Here is a 22,380-nt window from a genome sequence, read left to right on the forward strand (position 1 = left end):
TTACTATGTCCAATTTTCTGAGGAAGCACAAAACTGATTTCCAGAATGGTTGTAGCAGCCTGCAATCCCACCAGCAATAAAGGAGTATTCCTCTTTCTCTACTACCTGGCCAACATCTTCTGTCACCTGAGTTTTTGATCTTAGGCATTCTGATTGGTGTGAGGTGGAATCTCAGGGCTGTTTTGATTTGCATTTTCCTGATGATGAATAGAGTAAAAATGGCCACTTTACCAAAAGCAATCTACCGATTCAATGCAATCCCCATCAAAATTCCAACTCTATTCTTCACAGAGTTAGAAAGATCAATTTGCACAGAAGCACAGGGGAAAAATTCCTGGACAGAACACAAATAGCTTATACTCTAAGATCAAGAATTAACAAATGAATAGAGATCTAAAATTATTTATTAGCTTTGACTAAAATTATATTTGAAGAATTCATTTCAACTTAAAGTTATATTTGAATAATTTTTTTCGACATTGACCAAAGCAAAATTAATTTAAAAGATAAGGAATTTCAAGCTGTCTTTTTTCCTTTCTTTTATTCTTGACATTTTCTGCTTTTCCTTGTTTTTGAAAATTTCACCCTGTAGCCCATTAGATGGTGATACCAGAATTTAGGTAACTTTTCCCACTCAGTTAATAATCCCCATGAGAAAGAACTAGGAGAAGTAAAAGAGCAGATGGTCAGAATATAATGTATATAAAAAAAGAAATACTTTTTCACATATATATGCTGAAAAAGCGAGCAATAATTCTTGTTACTATGTAAAGTAAATTGCTTTGTAAATTTGGCTGGTATAAGCCGGGTGTGGTGGTGCACACCTTTAATCCCAGCACTTGGGAGGCAGAGGCAGGCAGATTTCTGAGTTTGAGGCCAGCCTGGTCTACAGAGTGAGTTCCAGTACAGCCAGGGATATACAGAGAAACCCTGTCTCGAAAAACAAAACAAAACAAAACAAAACAAATTGGCTGATACATTGAAGGGAATTGTGTCTTATGATGGAATTATGTAGATGAAACTGTATATTAAAACTCAAGTGCATACATTCATATAATTATACACAGGAATTTATTTATAAATAAAATAATTGTATTTTTGCATGTGTATACATGTACTTTGATGATAATGATTAATGTGAATCATTAGAATTGCCCATTTGGAGTCTTATAAAACTTCCCTGGTTTTTTTATCATGGAATTTTCTCTTATTTAATCTTGAAAACTACTTTGGTACTCACAAGATTATCATCTTTTATGGACAGTCATCATAAACATATTGAATCTTCAATCAAAAATGTTGTTTTAGAGTAACCAGAAAGTGAAGAATGTGCACGACTGGTCACATGTTGAAAATGATCTATTTTCTCACTCTGTAATGACCACATTAATCAGTTTTTCCTATAACATTTTTGTCTACCCAGTGAAAATAAAGTTCAGCTTTTGTTTTTGAAAAATGTTGCTCTTCTACACTGACATTTCACCCTTGAGGAAAATCACACCACACTGAACATATGCTACAAAAATAGATCATCCCTGTTAATTCTGCATAAAAGTGCTATTTGCAGTATTGAGAATTAGAATCACAATGAAATATTGCAAGCACCCAGATAACCAATAAACTAACACAGTTACAAATACATTGCTTTAAAACATAAACTATACCAATTTTTTATGATTAAATGATGCATCAAAGTTTAATAATCTCCTGAAGTTTAATAATCTTATAAAATTTAGCTGTATAAACTTTTTCTATAGCCTTTCTTGTAAATTTGGCCTAAGTTGGACTTTGGCAAACATTTCTTGTACTGAAATATTGAAACTATAAAGTCAAGGCAGAGGTGTATGGGGAGTTCCACACCTTATAGTGCGCCCACAATAGGCTTCTCACTTTATGTTAAGGTCAACACCTTACAGTGGTCTTTTTAGCCTATGTTAAAGCCCATATACAATATTAGTGAAATCTGAGACATGGGACAGAAGCTGTGCTGATCCAAGATAGTACTTGTACAAAGGAACTAATAACACTTCTTCTGGCACTGAATAACAAACAGTAAAAAATTGGAAACTGACACGTCAACTCTTCAATGACATAGTGCTCCTGTAGGAAAGATATCTGATTTTTCTAAATTCAGAACAAAAATTTCAACAAAGTAAATGCAAATATGCACAAATTAAGCCAACATGAAAAATTAAGATATTTTCTTCAAAAGTTGCTAATAATATAGCAGTGATTTCAACTGATAATGATTTGAAAGAGTTTAGTCATATAATTGTAAAGAATAATTATAACTATACGATGTTTATACTAAGCAGAGAAGGCATGGCAGCATTCCAAAAGAAGAACAAAAACATGAATAAAATAAGGAGGTAAACAGAACATATGGAAATAAAATGGAGAAAGAGAGAGAGAGAAAGAGAGAGAGAGAGAAGAAAGAGAAGAGAAGAGAAGAGAAGAGAAGAGAAGAGAAGAGAAGAGAAGAGAAGAGAAGAGAAGAGAAGAGAAGAGAAGAGAAGAGAAGAGAAGAGAGAAAAAAAACTGAAATGAGGATGGAAATGATAAGCTCTATAAGCTAAATTGAAAGATCTATTGAAAAGCACCTATCACTTGAAAAGATGGTGTGTTCACTTCCTAGATCTTGTGAACAGAGCATCAGATGAGCACATATTTCTATAGGAACATTTGGATGACTTTGATTTTATTACTGAGAATGGAGTACCCGAATCATGCAGTAGATTTTTATTTAGCCCTTTGAACTGTATCCATGCTAATTTCTATGGTACCTATATATTTGTCCTTTTGGCAGCTTTGAGTAAGTGTTCACCTTCCACTATATCTTCATCAGCAACTATACATTTTTTTTTAAAAAAATAGCTATTTTTACTGGGGCATTATGGATTCTCAAATAATTTTAATTTGTAAAACCACAAGAGCTAAGATTATGTAATATTTTAAAATATTTCTAATCCAGTTGTGTTTTATATCTTAATACCTCTTTTTAGGTCATGTCTTATTTTTATACATTTTTTTCTTGATTTTTATGTTTTTGAATTATATGTATTTTATAGATGTAAAGATTGTTTCTAATTTTGTAGACTACTTCTTTAGAACTATTGTGTTCTTTGTTGTACATTTTTTCCCCACTGGCTCCCAATTTTGAATTGCTGATTTGTTGATTTTATGCTTTGTGTATAAAGTTTAGAAAGTCTTTTCATGTAAGTTCAAGTATTTTCTATGCTTCCTCTCCTTCTACATTCAGGTCTTCGGAAGTAGTCCTTGGTCCTTCTGGAGTTTAATTTAGTGCAGTGTAATAGATGTAGACCTAGTTTAAATCTTTAACATAGAGTTATCTAATGATAGCTTGACAGGGATCATTTGTGGAAAATGTCTTTTCTGTCTCATATATTTTGACTTTGTTGTTAAAAAAATTAGATGTTTATGCATAAATGGACTTAAACGTAGGTCCGTCCTTTTATTTCATTGATCTAAATATCTGCTTTTATATCTGTAGCATGCTGTTTTTATTACTTTGGCTCTAATATATAACTAAAATTAGGAGTGGTGAGATGTCTTTCATATCCTTAAACTTATTGCAAAACATTTTTCAGGCTTTAGGGAATGTTACTGTTTTTCTCATTTCTTTCTCAGATTGTATTTACCTGAAGAGATATGGAAATGAATGAAGCAGTTTAACACCTATTTAACTATCTGATTCCCATTAAGAGAGCCAAAGAAATGTTCAAAGAAATATATACTCTTCCATCAACAATGGGAGAGAAACTAGATATACATGTGTAAATGAATGAAAACAAAACCCTTATCTCACTCAACAAAAATCATTTAAAATGATTGAAGATTAATATTATAAGAAGACCAGGCAAATACTTGAGATACTCTCATGGTCACATAAGTCTGTATTTCTTCTTTGAAATAATATTTTTTTGTTTTGTTTTGTTTTTGTTTGTTTTGTTTTGTTTTTATATAGCCCTGGCTGTCCTGGAACTCACTTTTGTAGACCAGGCTGGCATTGAACTCAGAAATCCACCTGCCTCTGCCTCCCAAGTGCTGGGATTAAAGGCGTGCGCCACCACGTCTGGCTGAAATAATTCTTTTGCCTAGTAGCTAATAGTAGAGTTGACGTATACCATTATGTCTGACAAAATACTTATATCCAATATGGAAATCACTAATAGAGCACATAAATGGAGGAAAAACTTTTTATCTACCCATCCTGTAAACATCCAGAACATATTAGAGAGAATTCAAAGCAATATTCAGTGAGTGAACAAATGAGCAATTTCAAACAAGACACAGTTCAAAGAAAGTCAATAACTATGCTAAAATTGTCCAATATCCTTAGCAATCACGGAAAGAAAACAGGATGACACTAATATAGATCTCCCCTTATTCCAAACAGCTTCCATCATAAAAATGAAAAACAAATGCTTATTAGGATATGCAGGGAGGATGATTCATATTCTGTGGATGGAAATGTAAAGGAATCCAGTCATTCTGGATATCAGAATGGATGATATTAAATTCGAGTATGTATTGGAGCAAACAAATAAAAATACAACAAGAATTCTGCACAGTGACACATATTAAACTATTATTCTCAACATTCAAGTTACTGAGTCATCAGAGATACCCACCAATGAATGAGTATCTAAAAATGTATAGGTATTATCATGAAGCCATAACCCATGAAATCTCATCTTTGCAAGATTATGAAGGAAACTGATGATCACCTTGTTAACTCACATAAGCTAGAGCCAGAAATATAAATGTTTCTCTTACTAATAATCCAGATGGCATTCAAAATTCATAATTGAATGTATAACAAGAAACTATACAATTCTTTTTGAAGACAAGAGAGGAAATTGCCTCTCTCTGTCTCTGTCTGTCTGTCTCGCTCTGTCTGTCTCTCTCATTCATTCTTTCTGGTTTCTTATAAGTCTGTTTTTTAATCAGTGGTCATTTAATTAATGAAGAATTCTCACAGAGATTCTTTGCCCAAAACTCTTTAGAAAGTAAGCCTAAGAAATTTTGTAAATTTCTCCACCAATAAAATAAGTGTCAAACATTTGCTCAAATTCCAATGCTTTGATGTCTACTAGGTGATTTATTAAATATTATTTAATAAATTTAGTTAAGTATATCTGTTAACATTTCTAGCATTAGTTTAAAATTTCCAGTATTATCTCTATTATTCCTTATTCTTTGTGTGCAATATTGAAGTCCATGTTTTCCCACTATTATTTATGATTCTAATATACTCACAGTGTCTATACATGTTTTTCTATAATATCTTTGAGAAATTATTGAAAAGTGGATATGTGAAAGAAGACAATAAGGACAAAACAACAGAGGTTCATGTGAGCCCACAAAGAAGTCTTTCCAGATCTTGAGTGTTGTGCATGCTAAAATTTCTCTGTGATAAATAGTTTTCAGATGGATATATTTTATGTTTTGCTAATAAATGTCCAGAAAGTCTTTACTCTGACTTTTCTCCTTCATCTTTTAATAACTGATACGTTGTGGTTTGTTCTAGACTACCTGGGTTTTCTTTAAGTCTACTTTCCCAGTATTAATTAAATTTAGCAGGAACTGTATATAATTTTTGTTGCCTGCTTGAAGTTATGCTCAGGCTTTTATTTCCAAACAAGAGTAGCTTTTTGTTGTTAATTTCTTTTTTCTTTTGTGTATGTTGAAACAAACTAAATTCTCTCTTCCCTCAGCTTAGCTTTTAATCTTTACAATGAAAACAGTTTTTGATATTGTTCTTTTGATAATACTCTATTTCAATTTTAATGAAATGACTTTGGTAGTGATGAATTATTTATTGATAGAGTCACTGTAGTTTTGATTTGTTTTAAATATTGAACTGTAAGCTAATGGTTTAGCTTATACGATACTATGCTATCTTTGTCTTTTTCCCACAATGAAATAATTTCACTTCTGTAATCATTGCTTTTCTATTCCTATCATAGTGGCCAAAGCAACTTATAGAAAGATTAATTTATCTGGGATCTCTGTTCCAGAGTGATAAGATCACCATCAGTGCAGGGAAGTAGTGCTACAAGCTCCATACACTGCAGCAGGAATTGCTCATATCTAGAACTACAAATGGAAAACAACAAGAAATGCTGAGGTGCAGGGAAGAATTGGAAATCTCAAAACTCACCCCAATGACACAATTCCTTCAGCAAGGTCAAAAGCTTTCCAAAGTAATGTGATGAACCAGAGACTTATCATTTAGCTGCCGATGGATATCAAAGCTATCACATTCAAATCATCACAGGCCTCTAATAATTTCTGATGTAAAAATTGCTAAATATGTATTACTATTTTTATAAAAAAATCTTTTTACGTTTTAAAAATTGAAATATTAGCGGTATGAGGTAACTATTTCACATTACAGTGTGAATACTACCTGGCTTGTCAAAATTAAGTACAGTTACCAATTTTTGACCTAAAATTTTGATTTAGAGACTGACTCAATCTGAAAACAATATCTCCTTGAAAACTTTGTTTTATTTTTACTTAAAAAAAAACACAAAGAGTAATAGTTATCTACTAACCTGATGAGTTTTAAACTAGTACTCTTTACAACTGTTGAAATGGTTTTACTACAAATAGAGTATTCATCTACCTGCTGATGACATGGAAATCATATTTGTACCCTTTTATTTTAGTTGTATGATAGCTAGGCATATTACAATTTATAGACATATTTTTCAGGATTTATCAATGCTTGAAATGTCACTTAATTCACTTAGGATATTGATTTTGATATGAAATATCCTTTATTCTTGCTAGATTGTTCAATTTTTCTGAAGTGCAGGCTATACTTGTGTGTGTGTGTGTGCCTGTAGTCATGCTATGTGCTCCAACTACGCCAGCTGCCATCCATGCCATAAGGCCTGTTCTAGAGAAAGCTGTGTTGTGAAGAGGACAGATCTTTCCTCTGCAGTTTGACCCTAAGGATTTCTGAAATTTGCTTTTGTCTCTAAGCCTTTGGTTGCTTGTTGTTATGTGAACCTTTATAATCTAGGTTACACTTGGAGCCATAGATGCTCTAGGTAGCTTTGTTAGCATTGCCATTTCAAGGATAGAGGAATTTTCTTGGAGCTTCTCAGTACTCATGGTCATGTTTGATGCTCCTAGAATATATAGGTCTAATATTATATCTGGATAAATATCATATTTAGTTAGTTCTTTATATATCTTTGTATGTTTTTCTTTATTGTGCTTATTGTTAGAATAGCTTTTTAGAAAAAAGGAGAAAACCACATTTTTTTTAAACAAGAGTCTGATTTTCAGTGTCCACTCAGTGCTTGACAAATCTTGAAAAAATATTCTGATCTAGTATGTTTCCTTTCAATATTGCATTCATGATATTTTTATTCTTAGAGTAGAGGCATGGTGTCATCCCAGACTGATTAGGTGGCCTTACAGAACTCAGTCACTTTACATCCACATAAGGAGGAGACTTTAAAATAGATGTTTTCTGTGAAAGAGAAGGAAGGCCACTCTCAATGTGGCATTTAAGGTACTGTGAAAACAGAATGATGGGTCAGGTGCACTTGCCAAGTGTAAACTGCCAACCAGCTGTCAACTGCTGATGTGAGTTACAGTCTTATTGTAAGTGTTTAAACATTTCAAAATGCACTAAGACATCAGGATATGCCGTTTCAACAGATGCTACTTCCACATGCTTAGTGCTATCCAAAAATAAAGACATAGTCTTTATCTGTATAATATTGCTTAAAATGTATGCATGAAAGAGAAAGTGACAAAGAGGCAGAGAGAAGAAGAGAGACAGACAGACAGACACAGAGATAGACAGACATATCAAAGGTAAGATTGGCTTGTGATATATAAATATGTGTTTATATTTTGCTTAATTATTTTATGTACTTTTCCAAAATTTTAATCTCAAATTTATTCACTTTTCATACAGTCTTCTATTTAGTTACCAACATCATCAACTTAAGCAATTAATTTTAATTGATTCTAAGATTTATAATTGAAGAAAGTGAACTGATTCTCAAAATACATTTTCAATGATAATAATAATCCCTTATGTCATTTAATTCTTGCTATTTCCTGTCTACCTTCATATTTTCCATATTGTTTTAGTTCTTTTAATTTTTTATTAGTATAGTCTGAGATAAACCTAAAGGAGACATTTATTCACAATAGCAAAATAAGCAAGTTGGGGAAGTACTCTTATAAGATAACCAAATGCTCCTGTTTCTCTATGAAAAATTATCTGAATAGATTAATTTGGAAAATAGCCTATTGGTTTTCCTTTTTAGTTATTTAAAAAGATATTATTAAATTATTAGTTATTTAACCACATGCCAAATATTGCCCTTCATCTCCCTTCTCACAGTATTTTTCTACCTCCTTTCCCCTTTGTTTCTGAGAGGGTGCCCTCCAGTCATTCAGCCTCTCTGAGGCATCAAGTCTCTAAAGGATTAGGAACATAAGCTCCCACTGAGGCCACACATGGCAGTACTCTGCTATATATGTGCCAGGAGCCTTATACCAACCCATGTATGCTCTTTGGTTGGTAGCTTAGTCAATGGGAGCTCCCAGGGTTTCCTGTCAGTCGATACTGTTGGTCTTTCTATGGGGTCCCCATCCCCTTCAGTTCCTTCAATACTTCCCCTACACTTGCATATTGTTTCCTGACCTACGCCCAGAATCCATGTCGCTGTGAGTATCCATGTCACTGTCAGAGGACAGACATGCTAGGCTCCTGTCTTCAAGGACAACATAGCATCAGTAAGAGTGTCATGGACTTTCACCAGGCATCTGGAAAATAAAGCTGTTTATAAGTAGAAGCTGTTTCTATCATTGCAAAATTGGTGAGTAGAAATGAAACAGTTGCAGCTGTTATATAAGGGTTTTGGTACAGTGATTACCTTGCACTTGTTCTTTAAGGCTTCTGGCATAGTGGTTCCCTTGGAGTTCTGATCCAAAAACATTAAGACATTTAACCCAGATGTCCTACAACAAAAGAATGGATACAGAAAATATAGTTTATTTACACAATGGAATACTACTAAGCTATTAAGAACAAGGACATCATGAGTTTTGCAGTCAAATGGATGGAACTAGAAAATAACATCCTGAGTGAGGTAACTCAGACCCAAAAGGTATAACTGTTTCCTTTCTACTCATCAATTTTGCAATGATAGAAGCATCTTCTACTTATGAACAGCTTTATTTTCCAGGTGCCTGGTGAAAGTCCATGGCACTCTTACTGATGTTATGTTGTCTTTGAAGACAGAGGCCTAGGAAAGCTTTCCTCTAAGAGGCTCTAGCAGCATAGTATATACTCACTAATAAGGTATATTAGCCAAAAATCACAGAATTCCCAGGATACAGTCCACAGAACTCAAGAAGGCTAACAAGCTGAAAGGGCCAATGTTAGGGTATCTCAATCCAACTTGGGAGGGAGAAGAAAGCAATCACAGTAGGCTGGGGGAGGGAAAGTGGACTTGGATGAGAATGGCAACAGGGAGGGAAAGAGAGGAACATGATCAGGTATGGGAGCGGGGCGACAGGACTGAAGCCCTGAGGGCCACCAGAAAGAGTGGAAACATGCTACCTCGGGAGGGAGGAGGTGTGGGGCCCCTCTAGAATGTACCAGAGACCTGGGAGGGAAGAGACTCTCAGGACTCAAAGGGAGGAACCTTAAGATGAAATGCCCTACAGTGTGTAAAGGAACTTGTAGAGCCCTCCTCCAGCCGAAAGACAGGGCATCAAGTGAAGGATAGGGTTGCCAACCCACAGGCACAACTCTGACCTATAGTTGTTCCTGTCTGAACGAATTACAGCGATGGAAATGGAGAGGAGCCTGAGGAATAAAAGGTCCAGCAACAGGAACAAAATGGGACCCAGGTCAAGGAGAGGTCGCAAGGCCTGACACTATTACTGAGCCTATGGAGTGTTCACAAAAAGGGACCTATCATGACTGCCCTCCAAAAGACCCAACAAGTAGCTGAAAGAGTCAGATGCAGATATTTGCACCCAACCAAAGGACAGAAGCAGCTGACCACTGTTGTTGAATTAGGGAAAGCTGAAAGAAGCTGAGGAGAAGGGTGGTCCTGTAAGAAGACCATCAGTCTAAATTAATCTCCACCCCTGAGATCTCTCAAAAACTGGACCACCAAAGGGGCAGCATATACTAGCTGATATGAGGCCCCCAACACATATACAGCAGAGGACTGCCCAGTCTGGACTTAGTCAGAGAAGATGCACTTAACCGTCAAGAGACTTGGGACCCCAGGGAGTCAGTGGGACAGTGTTGTGGTTTGGGGGTATGGGGTGGGCACATACTCTTGGGGACAGAATGAGTGGAAGGAGGTGTGGAATGTGGGACAGTCAGAGGGTGGACCAGGAGGGGGATAAAGTCTGGACTGTAAAAAAAGATTAAAGAATAAAAAATTTTTAAAAATTAATAAAAAAGCAATTAGGAGTTTTGAGACCTTTCCTAAAGTTCAACTTCCAAGTATTCACAAAGCTCTTTTATATTTTTTACACCATGTCATTCAATGGAATAAAGAATATACTGTGATATTGTTCAATACTTGTATCTGCTGTATTATTTTGAATTCCATCAATATTATAACTTCTCAAAAGAACAATGGTATAAAGAAAATGTAAAATGAAATGTGGGTTTAGAGTAAAAAATTAATTTAATCATGTATAACAAAAATTAAATACTATATTGTAATTCATCTTTATATGATTTTTGGGTATTAGACTATCTGTATTTATGTTTCCTTAGTAAGTCTTTCTCCTTATCAGTTACAAAAATGAAATTCTGTGCCTGTTGTCCTTGCCATTATTTAGTGCTCACAATGACAGACCTTTATGGAGAATAATTTCATTCTTCCAATGTCACCCAAGGTGGCTCAGGGCCTTTACTTTCTTTTCCTATAGTATTTATTTTGAATGATAATTAACTGAATACTTATATTCAAACTTCATAATGTCTCCTACAAGACATACGACAACAGAAACAATTCATATTTATTCTTGATGTATATAAATTATACCAGTGTCTTTGAGAGATGTTCGATATGTACTTGATTACTGAGTAAAGAAGTTGTTTATTGTCTATATTAATAATGCTGGCCTCAAAAAGAAGGATCATGTCACTAATTCTGACTTTTGTTATTAATCTTAACACTTATATTAACAGAAAACATATAAAATATATGATAGGAATGGTTCCTCAAACAAGACAGCCTTTTAATAAATATTTACCTGTAAAGGAAAAGTTGAACCTTTTCCTAGGCAATTGTTTTACAAATTTCTGTTGAACATGTCTCTTGCATATGTGGTTTATGTTAAGCTGGGATTGAAAGTGCAGGCTTGCAACCCAAACACTTGATAGTAGGAGGTAGAGAAGCATCAATTGTAGGTCAACATGGACTATGTAATGAGTGCTCAGCTTCCTAGGCTTCATAAGGACATGTTCTCTCACAACAAATCAAAATGAAACAAAACAAAAACAACAGCAAATATTAAACCACTCTCCAGTTATTCCCTCAGAAACATAAGTATTTAGTTAAACAAATTGCCTCTTCATCTTTAAGAAATGGGTTAAAATAATTTAGGATGGCTGGAAGGTGGATTTGGAGCTGTAATAGGCTGGAGAATGGTGGTAGACCTGGTAAGAATTGGAGAAGTGGGTGAGCAATATGATCAAAATACACTGAATGCATATGTGAAGGTCCCAAATAATTAATTATAATAATTAAAAAACATCTTCACTATTTGTGCCAGCTTTGTCAACAAGTATTCTAAAATTTAAATAATGCAGAGAAGATTAACCTGACCCTGGACAATGGTGACCTGAAAATTCATGAAACATTTCATATTTTCAGTCAGCCTTTAAAGATGCATATGTAGTTTAGTGAAAATTCCCCAGTTGTGATGACAATACTCCCTCTCAGTGTCTAGATAATCTAACAAGGAAATTCAATACACAGCATGAGGATTCAGTTTTTGAGTTGTTGGTCAGAATTGTACAAGCATTTGCCATTACATTACAGTTTATTTCTATTGCCTTTGATTGTCCCTGAGGGGTGGAATGTATGACTCCAGTAGTGAAGACACAATTTCATCAAACACTTACCTCAGAGGCCCCTGAGCTAGAAATGACCTGAAAGTCTTGCCCTAAGGAGCCACTTTTATGGTACCGGAAGGTACTATGTGAACTCCCAAAGGGGGAATGAAACCAAGAGTCCTGCCAGCTCTGATGCCTATTAACCACAACAATGACTGGCATGGTACCATCTCATTAAGGGTTTTGTCCTATACCTTTGAGATAACCAACAGCTCTCTAATGAAACTTAAGACTTATCAAAGAAAAGTGAAATCGTACCTGAGAGTTGAAGTGGTAATGAAGTCATTGATATTGGAGTAGAACCCACAAATACTATTTTATTAAACTAATACAATACTAAATTCTACATTTAGTGTTGAATCTTAAATAGGAAACTTCTCTTTCCCACAGCCCAAAATCAGTATAGAATACCATATCCAAAAAAAAAAAAAAAAAAAAAAAAGCTTAGTTGTGAAGCTCAGTCCCAGTGGATACATCTACAACCTACTCCATAGCTAAGACTCAGAGAACATTGCAGAAAATCGAAAAGTGCTAGAAGACAAGGCAGTATTGAGTGGAATTGTGTTTTCTAGGAATGATAGAAGGCAAACACATGGAGTCTGATCAATATGACTGCTTACGTATGAGCTGAGCAAGAATAATAAAAGTATACCTGATATGGGGTAGAAGAGAGATAGCCCACCAGGCCTCAAATTTTGGCAAATAACTACAGAGAAATAGGAAATGTCAAGAACAGGAGAACACTGCATTTGGTTTTTTTTTTTTTTTTTAAAAAACAATTGGTCAGTCATTGAAAATATACAAACAAGCAACATACACACTAAGCAGCTTTTATCAATGTATATATATATATATATATATATATATATACACACATATATATATATACATATATAGAGACATATATTTACATATATACATATAAATATTTTGATAAACACATATTTCAAATTTGAATGCCAACTAAGATATGCATAAAATTCATATTTTCTTGTAATGTTTTTAGTAAAAATAATGTCATACCATATATAGAAATAGAGATCTGACAGGGCTATAAATTCTAAGGGTTTCATTTGGCGATAACACATAAACACAGATCGATAAATCATAATTTTATTTTTCTTTTTACATTTTATACATATTGATGCTTTGGCTAAATGTATGAATGTGGATCGAGCATGTGCTTAGTGTCCTTCAAAGTCACATGATGGCATTAGATTCTTTGGATCTGGTGAGACAGATGGCTGTGGCATTACAAATTTCAACCAATATTCTGATTGAGTAGCATGTATTCTTAACATGCTCTAAAACATTACTCTAAACACTGTTAAAGTAGATTTTAAATATCAATGTTCCTTTATAATATTAAGTTTAGTAAACACTTTGCACTATTCATAAATATCTAATTAACATCAAATAAAATCAGGTAATTTTTTTGTATCTATACCTATACCTATGTATGTATGTGTGTTTGTGTGTGTATGTATATGTATGCATGTATGTATGTATCTATGTATGTACTTACATGTATAAAATAAGCAACAGTATAATTTTTGTTACCTCTCTCTTCTTAGGAATTATGGAAAACATGGTATTCCAATGAGTACCATGAGACTTTTGAAGCGATATAGAAGTAGAAAATATAGCTAACTTTATTTTTTGGATGCTCCAAACAAGAAAGAACCAAACAAAGATTTGTGTATAATATGCATTCACTTCCAGTCTCAGAACTTGTTCTCAAACTGAGATGAACTAGTAAATGCAGGTGCTTAACATAGGAAAAATATCACCACATCCCATGACAAAGTGTCCTGAGACAATATGTCTTAATTGACACATTTGTCTACTCTGATTCATTTCTGGTTCCTCAAGCAGAAGATGAATATAACAATAGTTTAAATTACATAAATACAGTCTTTCAAGTAAATTCTGATAAGACCATTCATAACAACAAGGAAAAGATAACAAATCAGAAGCAATAAAGCCTAAAACAAATGAAACACAGAAATGTGAAAACTGAGCAAGATTCTAAGTTCACAACATTCATGGTTGATAGAGTTTGTAATTTCTCACATGTTAAAACGGTAGAGTAATGTAAATATAAAATGAATCTTTTTAAAATTCAGACTGAGACATAATCAGATATAGACTTAAAACGAGACAACAATATCAATCACAGTGTAAAAGTGTTTCATTTCAAAGAATAAAATGATGGAAATATCTGGTCAATTAAAAAGATACTTTAAAGATCATCTGTTCTCAATTTACATGCTCTTTAATAAAATGATATGTACAAACTGTCATCATTTTAACAAAAATCAAGGCAATGTATATTTAATTTCTGTATTAAAGAATTAAATATAAAGCAAAAGGTATAATCAGCAAAATTAACATTTTTCTATAAAGTGAAAACCTAATGATTGAGCTTGAAAACTATGACTTAGGACTTGACCTCAGGGATAATAGAAGAAATTCTAGCTAGTACAATAAAAAAATATCGAAGGAAATCAAGTGGTTATAAATTGAAAAGTATAAAGTTAAAGAATCATGTATGCAGATGATATGTCAGTATAAATAAGGGATCCCAATATTCTACTAGCAACTCCTAGAGCTGATATGCACCTTTAGCTATATGTTTGGATATAGATTGACTCAAAAAATTAAACGTAGCCCTTCTACAGAGAAGTAACAAATGGATTGAGAAGGAATTCAAGGAAATAGCACCCTTCAAAATAGTTATGAATAAAATAAAATATCTTGGGGTAACATTAACCAAATAAACAGAAGACTTGTATAACAAAATCTTCAGATACATAAAGAAAGAAATTGACAAAGATATCAGAAAATAGAAAAATACCCCATGCTTAATCATCAGTAGAATTAACATAGTAAAAAATAGCCATTTTTATCAAAAGCATTCTTCAGGATCAATGCAATACCTAATGAAATTTCCACAGTATTCTTTATAGATTTTGAAAAGCCAATAACTAGTTTCTTATGGAAAAATTAAAAAGCAAAACAAAGGAAAACAACCCAGGATTGCTAAAACTAAAAGTACACTCAACAATAAAGGGATTTCTGGAGGTTTTTATTATCCCTAATTTGAAGCTGTACTGTAGAAGATGGATGGGGTAGGATGAATAAAATATGGAGTGAAAAAATAAATTAATTAATAAAATTTTAAATAAATTTAAAATACATACAACAAAATGCTATTTTCCATTTTATTTATTTGAGAATAGAATATTAAACAATTACAATACTTTAGAAAATTAACAGAGTATTTTAGGAAAACTTTCTAATAACTCAGTCAAGTTTGGTGGCACACACACACACACACACACACACACACACACACAATCCAAACACTTCGGTAATTTTTTGTAGAATGACCAAGGATAGTAATCAGCCCAAACTACATTATATAACCATGTTACAAATATTCTTATCTCACCCAATATTAATAAACTCTAAAAATCAATAGTAAAATTATAAAATATTTTTAAAGAGTCATTATCAATAAATTTAAATATCTCTCACATTAGAAGTCATTTAAAAACTGTAACAAAGTAATCTAGTATTTTTTCCTGAAATCTGTATTATAGGCCAACCTGCTTACAGTTTTTAGGCACTCACTTCATTTTTAGACTTTGCCTAAGAATATCTCAGTGCTTATTATTAGATAAGTATCATAAGACTTCGACTCATACCAACTTTTAAAAGACAGCTTTGGTATGTATTTTTTAAACATATGCCAGGCTCTTTTACAAAACACTGTTATATTTAAAAATAAGTGCTTAACGCACACACATGTGCACACACGAACATGCTGTCAGGAACATATACAAATATCATTTTAAAAATATTTTAGAAATGTAATAATTAAAAGCTTTAAGAAATTTACATGAATATTAAGTTTGAATTAGAATAGCATTTACTATTTATTGATACAATGATATTTATTAAGTTTTCAAAACAATGTCTTTATGTATGCTAATATTTAAATTCATCTCATGCTGTTAAATACCAAAGGAATCAAATTGAAATATTTACTGTCTTACCCTTATGTAAAAACAATGACTGTTCAATAATTCTGTAATCAATAAATCATTACCACACCCCCTTGTTCACTTGAAGAGACATGTCTTCATAAAAGGTATAAGAACAGTCAGTGAGCACATTAATGGTTGTCAACATCATTAGTCATTAGGAAATGCAAATCAAAATCACAGTGAGATAACACTTAGAACCACTAGGATGGCTATTATGAAAACAACTGGTAATAAACAAGTCTTGGCTAGAACACAGAGCAATTATAACCTCATGCATTCCAGGTGAAAATAGGAGATGGAGAAGTCACTTTGAAAGAAAGGCAGTCCTGATGAAGTTAACTGTGGAGTTGTCAGTTTATCTTTCAGTAGACAGGATCCTGCATCTTTTTCTAAACACACTCCTCCTAATCGCTTAAAGTATGTGTATTTGTTACCTTGTAGGACACAAGGGACATTACAGGTTAGATTAAGTTGAGGGGTTTGAGGTTACTCTTTTTTTTTTTTTCTGGGCACTTAAATGTATTCACAAGGCAGTATAGAGGAGAGAAATAAATTTTCTGCAACATTATTGCTACCAAAGGAACTACCATTGTCATGAACCTGCACAAACAGTAGTTCATCTTATAGCAAAAGGTATGGATCAAAAAAAGCTGAGCATGAATTTCGATCAGTATATTTGAACTACTTATTGTTTTACATGTTTAAATGACAAATGAAAATGATAGCACATGGAAAGATTGATTGAATGAAATTGAATGAAAAATGTTAGAAAAGATGAGAAAGGGGAATACATATTTATCAATTTTCTTTTCTTCTTTGAGCCATTAGAAGTCATCCTCTACCATTCCTAAAAATTCTGCCTCCACGTTTTTTGTCTTATGTTTTTAAAAACACAAATGATATTGAATGCAAAAACAAGGTAATATTTATAAGAGAGCACACATGAAGAACAAAACTGCAAAAGGATGGAGTGATAAGTAGGATATGATGAGTGTCAAGCTTCACCAAATGTGAAGGAGAAATGTGGAATGGGAATCGGAGTGTTGGAGATAATATAGAAAACTCATAGATTGTTCGCAGGTTGTTAAGACTTGTTTTAAGCCGGGCGTGGTGGCGCACGCCTTTAATCCCAGCACTCGGGAGGCAGAGGCAGGCGGATTTCTGAGTTCGAGGCCAGCCTGGTCTACAAAGTGAGTTCCAGGACAGCCAAGGCTACACAGAGAAACCCTGTCTCGAAAAACCAAAAAAAAAAAAAAAAAAAAAAAAAAAAAAAAGACTTGTTTTAAACTCCATTTCATGTTTACTTTTAAGAATCACATTATCATACTTCTAAATATAAACTCTGTATAAGTCACACCTCTAGAGGGAGATTCCCTAAGTTAATGACATTTTCTTTCACTGGTAAATTATCTACCCTTACATGAATGCTTAAATCTTCTTTTGTCTTTTGATAAATAGAAAGGATTACCCACAAACCAGTTAGGTGAAAGAAAAGGTCAAAAAGAATTCTATGTCATTTTCTGCTTGTTAAAATATCTAATAATTACCGACTTTTCTTATAAGCATATACTCTTTAAATATTAGATTGCATGAAGAATTTTCTAATTATGATAAAAAATACAGATATTTATTGATCACTTATTATATCCTAAAAGTTTCATATTAATATTATTGTAAACTTCATTGACTGTTACATTGTTTTATTTCTAGAACATTGACTTATTAAATTCTTTGCTACATGTTATTTTCATTATGCTAAGAGATACACATGATAAAACTTTGTTCTGCAGTTCTTCCATCTGTAATTATGACTTACTATATTTTATTGTCTTTTCCTGTAGTTTTTCAAAACTCCACATACATTTTCTTTGCATGGAAATCAACAACAATAAAAAGCAGCTAGAATATAGGTTTGAAAGTATACATGGCTATATGAGTGTATGCAGTACTTTGCTTTTAGGTAGTTTTCAAAAATATCTTTTCCATTGACTTGAAAATCTAATGAGGTTAGTAATAGTTGATTAATAGGAAATAAATAGTTTTTTGTGTTCAAGTTATTGTTCAGAGAGTACAAGAGACTCCCCCCAAAAGAAAAGTCCCTGCTATTTTCCTTGTTTACCTCCCAAAAGTTGAAGGCAAGTTATTTTGCTGATGGTACAGGATACTTCTGTTCAAGTTAGGTCCTGGTTCTTTTCCCCAGCCCCATGCTAACAGAAGATTCAGACCTAAACTATATTTACAGATACTTTGGCCATATAACTAGACTGACTCATAACTTAAGATAACCCATTTGTTTTAATCTGCAATTTGCCACATGGCTGGTTACCCATGTGTCTGACTCCTCATGTCTTCCTGGGCAGATCTTCTTGTACATGATCTTTAGTGAAAATATAGCCACATTGCCTGTCATTCAGGACTTTACTAAACTTGAACTTTATGCCCTATGGCAGACACTATTTGTAAAATGTTGTCATAATTTATTATAAACATCACCTCTCAAAACAAAAAAAAAAAAAAAAAAAACAAAACAAAACAAAAAAAAATGATGGCCAATGAACTGAGGCAAAAATAGGAAGTGGGACACTGACAGAAAGAGAAGAAAGGATTCTGTGAAGTAGTAAGAGTATAAAAGAGAGAAATGGAGAGAAATGCGGGGTACAGACCAAGGAAGAAATGGACCAGAGAGTCTAGACATAAACCAGGAGATGGAAGCACTTAGGGAGACACTGAGGGAGATGCAGAGGAGAGGCTAAGGAAGAAGCATGCCTGGACTGAAAGAGAGGTAACTAGTCAAGGAGTCGACATAAGAGCTTAAATGGATTAAATAAAAGTTATGAGCTAGTCAGGAAATGAACCAAAGTTTATGTCCTAGGTATTTATAAATAAATATTTTGTGTATAGTTGTCATTCCAGGAGCTGGGACCAGAGGGGAAAAACAGTTTATTAATTTATTTTAACACTCTTCAAACCTGGAGGATTATAGCGGCATCTGACCCAAAATTCTCTTCCTTGATGATGACTAGCTTTCACAGTCTGGGAAGGTAAGAGGCAAGTTTCCAATGAAGAAAAAAATCAATACGCTTACACAAATGTAATGTTAATGAAATAAAAATAATGACAAGCATGTCAAGTTGTCCCAAAAGGTACAGTAGTGGCTCTTATATCTTGACTAACAGTAAGTTTAGCTAACAGTAGTTTAATGTCAGGAAGGAGTTCATGCTAAGTACTGTAAACCTAAACAATTACCCGGTGAGCACATGAGTCTTAAAGGACGATGTACTAGTACCATTTTCCTAAACCATTTTAATTTAAAATGCTTTCTAAATACTTATCTTATGCCCCCAGAACCTGTAGCTTTCATGCCCTCATTAAGAATCTTCTTTATGCAGCAGAGAGAGAGATCATTACAGAATATTCTCTGGTCAAAACACAGAGAATAACTGACCTTGCAATGCTCTACACAATTTGAAATATCTACAACAGCTCCTGCACCGAAGAATCAGGGAACATCTAGAAGAAGAGCTAGAAAGACTGAATTTAACTAAGGATCAGGAAGTCCACATGAGTGTGCCTTCTAACTCTGATAGAGAATTTATGCTCATGAAATCTCAATAAAATGCTGCCTAAAGAATACCAGTTGACATGTCAACAATGATTGGGGAAATAGCATGATCCTTACCACTAGATAAAGCGCTATGATAAATTAATGATTTCTAAGATCAAAATGGTCTGCTTCAGAGAAGATATTCCTAAATGGTTATACATCAATTAAAGGTCAGTCCTGAACACATGAACATAGGTAACATAAAATGAACTCAGTAGTTTGTTTTGATGTATTTTCTATGTACAAGTGCGTGTATTTGTTTCCATGTCCATCTGCGTGTATTGGTTTCTTTGCATGTGTATAGATAGTAACTAAAGCTAGTGCTCATGATTTTCAAAGGTAACAAAGGGGATGGGAAATTTGGGAAGAATGGATAAATGATGTAACATTTTTATTAAAAATCATATTCAGTGTTTTTTAAATTAATATGAGGTGTTGTCTTTTAACAGTTTTGAGATTCAGAGCTCATGGACTTCCCGTCCATCCCAGCCAGTTTTGTGCAGGCTTACACTGCACAGCACATTTCAAAGTCTGATAATCACATTGTCCTATTCTATGGACACACCTCCAGGCTGTGGGTCAGACATAAACATGCAGATGGGTGGCACTGATCAACTGCTGAACCACCTCTGCAAATCAACAACTTTCCTATCAAGCATCCCAGTACAGAAGCACATATGAGAGAGGAAATTTGTTTTTTAAAATGAAATACTAAACAGCCACTTATAGGTACATTTTTGTTCTCAGATTCCAGAAGTGTGAAAGGGGGAGGTGGTCACTCTTTACTGAGCCAAGAAGCTTTAAAATGAGGGTTTATCCCTATGGAAAAGTTCAGGGAAAAGAAAATCATCAGAAGTAGCTTCATCTTGGTATTAAATATTGACCTCCCCACATTAGCACTTCCCATGACTGCTCTCAGGCTTCATGGTTTTCATCTTTTTGTTGCCTTTACGATCTACTTAATTTATCCTTGCATCAAAGAGAGGTCTGTACTTTAGGATCATGTGTTCATGTAGTTAGCATTCATGTGATTCTTTCACTTCAGATCATCAAACGGCTTAGGGTCAAATACTTTGTTGTTTCATGAAACTTGTTCTTTCTCTCTCTCTCTCTCTCTCTCTCTCTCTCTCTCTCTCTCACTCTTTCTTTCTTTCTCTCTCTCTCTCTCTCTTTCTTTCTTTCTTTCTTTCTTTCTTTCTTTCTTTCTTCCTTCTTTCTTTCTCTCTCTTACTTTCTTTCTTTCTTTCTTTCTTTATTTCTTCCTTCCTTCTTTCTTTCTTTCTTTTTTCTTTCTTTCTTTCTTTCTTTCTTTCTTTCTTTCTTTCTTTCATTTTAATTAGATATTTTCTTCATTTACATTTCAATTGCAATCCCAAAAGTCCCCCATACCCTCCCCATCACTCCCCTACCCACCCACTCCTACTTTTTGGCCCTGGCATTCCCCTGTACTGAGGCATATAAAGTTTAGAAGACCAATGGGCCTCTCTTTCAAATGATGGCCAACTAGGCCATCTTTTGATACATATGCAGCTAGAGACACAAGCTCCTGGGGGGACTGGTTAGTTCATATTGTTGTTCCACATATAGGGCTGCAGATCCCTTTAGCTCCCTGGGTACTTTCTCTAGCTCCTCCATTAGGGGAACTGTGATCCATCCAATAGCTGACTGTGAGTATCCACTTCTGTGTTTGCTAGGCCCCGGTATAGCCTCACAAGACACAGGTATATCTGGGTCCTTTCAGCAAAATCTTGCCAGTTTATGCAATGGTGTCAGTGTTTGGAGGCTGATTGTGGGATGGATCCTCAGGCATGACAGTTTCTAGATGGTCCATCCTTTCGTCTCAGCTCCAAACTTTATCTCTGTAGCTCCTTCCAAGGGTGTTTTGTTCCCAATTCTAAGAAGGGGCAAAGTATCCACACTTTGGTCTTCATTCTTCTTGAGTGTCATGTGTTTTGCAAATTGTATCTTTTATCTTGGGTATTCTAAGTTTCTGGGCTAATATCCACTTATCAGTGAAACATATTACGTGAGTTCTTTTGGGATTGGGTTACTTCACTCAGGATGGTGCCCACCAGGTCCATCTGTTTGCCTAGGAATTTCATAAATTCATTCTTTTAATAGCTGAGTAGTACTCCATTGTGTAAATATACCACATTTTCTGTATCCATTCCTCTGTTGAGGAATATCTCCGTTCTTTCCTGCTACTGACTATTATAAATTAGGCTGCTATGAACATAGTAGAAAATATGTCCTACTTAAGAGTTGGAACATCTTCTAGATATATGCCCAGGAGAGGTATTGCAGGATCCTTCAGTAGTATTATGTTCAATTTTCTGAGGAATAGCCAGACTGATTTCCAGAGTGGTTGTACAACCTTGCAAACCCAACAACAGTGGAGGAGTGTTCCTCTTTCTCCACATCCTCTCCAGCATCTGCTGTCACCTGAATTTTTGATCTTAGCCATTCTGACTGGTGTGAGGTGGAATCTCAGAGTTGTTTGATTTGCATTTCCCTGATGGGATGCTGAAGCATTCAGGTGCTTCTCAGCCATTCAGTATTCCTCAGGGGAGAAT

At 34.1% G+C, this 22,380-nt stretch overlaps 1 non-coding gene across 1 annotated transcript; it reads left to right on the forward strand.

Annotated features, from left to right (window-relative positions):
* Positions 1-11,799: 11,799 nt before the first annotated feature.
* LOC115030932 (U6 spliceosomal RNA) lies at positions 11,800-11,907 on the forward strand. Its single transcript, XR_003836531.1, has one exon. It is a non-coding gene; the product is annotated as a U6 spliceosomal RNA (small nuclear RNA).
* The last annotated feature ends 10,473 nt before the right edge of the window (positions 11,908-22,380 follow it).

Source organism: Mus caroli, unplaced genomic scaffold, assembly GCF_978045245.1.
Source record: "Mus caroli unplaced genomic scaffold, Mus_caroli_1 scaffold_6, whole genome shotgun sequence".
NCBI lineage: Eukaryota > Metazoa > Chordata > Mammalia > Rodentia > Muridae > Mus > Mus caroli.